The following is a 4,721-nucleotide window of genomic DNA, read 5'->3' on the forward strand; positions in this document are numbered from 1 at the left end:
AAAAGCGATATATAAGGTTATCGCTGTTAACAATAACAGTAATAAATAATGATTGTGCATTTTGCAAGAGGAAATCCTATTCAAAGTTAACGATTCAATGATGTTCGGAATTTTTACCACAGCAAAGTAAATTTCTAGGAATCAAGGATCATAACAGAAAAAGAACCAGGATAAACATGGTCCTGACACCGACACAACCTGAATATGAGCGGTGAGCCTACGAATAGCTTCTCTCTACCTTTCTCCCATTCCCTATTGAGTTCCTCATCGGAACTCGTTTGGATGGCTACATTTTTCTTCCTTTTCCGCGACGGTGCGGCATCACTGGAATCTGATCTTCTTTTATTTGACTGTGAACTCTCTTTTGGCAAATCTTCCTCAGACCCAAAAACCTACATAAATCTAGCAAGAAAATGTGTTTTTTTTTTACTGTTGTCTTCCACACTCGTTTTGTCTTGAATAGAAGTGTTGATGCCCTTGGAGCCAGAGGATACATCTTCAAGTTTATTTGCACCTGCACAAAATACAACATAAAATAAAATCATTCTAGAACAAAATAACTTATGTTCTGCGTATGCTGGGTCCTTAAGTATAATAATACTTAAGAAAAAAATAACATCTATCTATCTACCATACGCATTACATGATAAAAGTAAAGCGTGCGCTAGTGTCCTTGGGCGCAACCTTTTGCAGTTAGTGTATAGCCACCTTATATATAGTGTATTATATACACAAAATTTCAATGGTTTAGAAACTTTAGAAAGAAATGTATACATAGTAATTATTATTATTATTTGTATGTCTCTTACAAATTCTCGGGACCATTTTGAAGGCGTGCGTGAGGCCGAAGCCAACACGTAATAAGACAATGTTAAAAGTAATGTGACACCAACCGACGATTATCCCTGTTCACACTATAGTAGTGCACCCAAGGACAAGCCCCGGTTAGTGTAGGACTATTGTAAGAAAAAGGTACATTGAAAGGAAACCGGGCTATTGGGTTGAGTTGCTAGTGGACTGGTAACCGAGACTATGGAGGTGACTATGGCACCTGCCCTGATCATATGTTAAAAAACACGAAAAAATGGACAGGTGGTGACTCGCCAACTCACAATATGGGTCCCCGAAAACGGCCGCTCGCACAGAGCGACAAGGGGACAACATTGCGTGAGCGGCTCAGGGTGTGGAGAGGTGTGCACCGCTTTCTACCCAGTGGCTGTCAGCAGCCACTGTGCCAACTCGCGTATTATGCATATTTCACTTCCACCCTGCGAGGATATAGCTCTGACTCCCCACTATGGACGGCCGGTAAAGGCAAGCCAGAGGTGAGAGTCCTGCGGCCCCTGATCAGTGTTCACTCCAGCCGGCCAATCAAGGCAAGCCGGAGAGAGGGGCCTGTCCGACTCTCGGGGGTATGGGACCCAACCCAAGGGACGTCACTTCCCATTCAGCTCGCCACAAGCTGCCCTGGGGGCTTATTATTATTATTATAATCAGCCTATATATATATATATATATATATATATACTCTCCCGGCCGGTTTCGACCACGGCGACTGTTTCAGCTCCGTCGAATACGTTGGTGTGCTCGCAAGTGGCTCGCGTAGCCGATTTTATTTGCGAAGACCCGTGCACACGACGGGCAAGAAAGCACACCATTCACGTACTTGTACGTAATAGCCGCTGGTGGGCGGGCTCTCAGCTCATCCCGTCTGACATCGAGTTCCACAAGTCGATGGGATTCAAAATCACTTGTTTGCTTAACTACGAAAGATCTCCACACAGGGCGGTCGGCCGCCTGCTTCTCCCACAGAAACGGGTCAATGTTGCAGCTCTTCATGTGGCGCTTAAGCACATCTTTATACCTGAGAAGTTGCCCGCCGTGCTTTCGCTTGCCCTCCTCCAGCTCCGAGTAAAAGATGCGCTTAGCCACCCGTCTCTCAGCCATCCTTGAAACGTGGCCGCCCCAACGAAGTTGTCGTCGCATAATATAGACTTCGATCCCATTCACTTTGGCTCTTCGCAAAACTTCGGTGTTCCGTATGCGATCGGACCAGCTGATCTTCAAGATTTTGCGAAGACATTTTAGGTGGAATCGGTCTAATGTGCGGATGTGACGACGGTATGCGGTCCACGTTTCAGAGGAGTACAAGATGTTAGGAAGCACCACAGCCATATATATAGAGATCTTTGTCGCCAATGTCAAGTCATGTGAGCGGAAGACCTTTGCATCCAGCTTACCAAATGCCGCAGCAGCGGCACCGATTCTGCTGTTCAGCTCAACGTCAAGGTCACACATAGAAGTTACTGTGCTCCCCAGGTAGCGGAACTTATCTACCTGTTTCAGTATGTCCTCCCCAAGCCTGACAGTTAGTGTCTCACGACCATGGATGTCTAGTGACATTACTTCGGTCTTTTTGACACTGATTTTCAGTCCAAACTTGCAGCAGGATTCGTGAAAGTCGGTCACAAGTTGCTGTAGGTTACCAGGGGATTCCGCAATGAAACACAAGTCATCCGCATACATGATCTCGGTGATCACAGCGTACGAGACTTTAGTGCGAGCCTTAAATCTGGCCAAGTTGAAGAGACTCCCGTCGGTGCGGAAACGGATGCGAATTCCATTCGACGAGCTCTGCCTCTGCAAGACGTCACGGACAGCCACAGCAAAGTAGAGCGCAAAGAGTGTCGGCGCTAGGACGCAGCCTTGCTTCACCCCACAGGTAACGGAGAAGAAGCTAGACTCTTCGCCATCCACAGCGACGCAACACTCCATATCGTCATGCAGGAGCCTCAGGAGCCGAACGAATTTATCCGTGCACCCTAACTTTCTTAGCACCACCCACAAAGCTTCACGGGGGACACTGTCGAACGCCTTCTCAAGGTCAACAAAGCAAAAGTACAGCCTTTGTCCCTGTTCTCTGCTTTTTTCCTGTAGTTGACGCAATGAGAAGATGGCTTCACAGGTACCCCGATTAGGACGGAAGCCAAACTGGGTTTCCGGGAGGATCTCTTCAGAAAGCTTTATAAGGCGGTTCAAGAGAACTCTGGCAAAGACTTTTCCAGGAACTGAAAGAAGCGAAATACCACGGTAAGAGTCGCAATCCGCACGGTCACCTTTGTTCTTGTAGAGGGCCGTAATGCGTGAAAGTTTAAAAGTAGAGGGAACATGCTCATCCTCCCACATACGAACAAAAAGTGCCCAAATTGACGAGTGCAACTTCTCACCTCCGTACTTCAGCAACTCACCCGGTATAGAGTCACTGCCTGCCGACCGCACGCTTATTCTGCTGCTGTTTGATGGCAAGAACTACCTCGTTACGCGATAAAGGCTCATCCAGCTCTATAAGCGTGGAGAGCTGAGGTATTAAGCTAATGTGCGTTAGATCTGCTGTACGATCTACATTGAGCAAAGCATTAAAATGTTCAGCCCATCTGTTCAGGACATCCTCCCTAGTTTTTAGAAGACACTCACCATCGACTGACTTTAGCGGTATCTTAGCATGGGAGTTAGTACCGATTAGCTTTCTGACCTCCCCATAAAACTCTCCGAGCTGGTTTGAGTCAGCGAGCCACTGCATATAACGAGCCTTGTTCTGCCACCACCTTTCCTTGGTTTCCCGGCATAATCTTCTCAACTCCAGTTCACTTCGTCTTATGTCTCCATCTTGACGCTCTCCTCGGTGCTCTCGCAAGAGACGACGGTGTTTGTGCAATGCCTCCGTCAAAACACTGTCATTTCTGTCAAACCAGTCCTCATTTTTACGGACCGCTAGACCGAGCGTGGTTTCGGCTGTGACAAGAATATGAGAGGATAGAGATTTCCAGAGAGCGTCGACATTCAGACTCTCATCCATAGACGATGGAAGCGCACAAGATAAGAATTCGGCATATTTCTTCCTTACCTCTTGATCTTCTAGTCTGTCAATATTAAAACACATAGGTTTCTCTTTGCCGGATCTTCGAGGACGACGAAGGCAGAGAGATAGCTTGATGACAACAAGCCGATGATCCGTCCAACAGTGCGCACCACGCATGACACGAGTGACCTGGACCTGGGAAACATCCCTATGCCTCACAATAGCATAGTCAATTAAGTGCCAATGCTTGGATCTCGGGTGCATCCATGTCGTCTTATGCTTGGCAGGTAGCCTGAACATAGTGTTCGTGATTGCGAGATCATATTGTGCACACAAGCTAAGCAGCAGCTGACCATTGCTGTTCATATTGCCGACTCCGTGTCTGCCCAGTACATTAGGCCAAGCCTCAAAGTCACATCCAACTCTGGCATTAAAATCGCCTAGTAGAAGGATCTGCTCCCTAGCACTTATGCGGTCAAGACATTGTGCCACTTCCTCATAAAATCTATCCTTAATCTCATCAGATTTGTCTAGCGTCGGAGCATAGACACTGATGACGTTTAGGTAGTTGTCATTGTCGAGGTGGAGGCGCAGTGTGGTAACGCGATCCGAAATATGGACGGGGTATTCCCGTAGCGTAGTAACAAGACTATTCTTGACTGCAAATCCGACTCCCGACCTTCGGGGCTCGGAAAAATCTGTACCTTTCCAAAAGAAAGTATAACCTCCTTCGCTTTCTACCAGCTCTCCTTCGTCGGCAAGGTGTGTCTCGCTGATAGCAGCCACATCTACATTGTATCGGCCGAGTTCCCGAGCTACTATCGCGGTCTTTCTCTCCGGACAGGCATTCTCTTTGCGGTCA

This window comes from Cydia pomonella, unplaced genomic scaffold, assembly GCF_033807575.1.
Source record: "Cydia pomonella isolate Wapato2018A unplaced genomic scaffold, ilCydPomo1 PGA_scaffold_60, whole genome shotgun sequence".
NCBI lineage: Eukaryota > Metazoa > Arthropoda > Insecta > Lepidoptera > Tortricidae > Cydia > Cydia pomonella.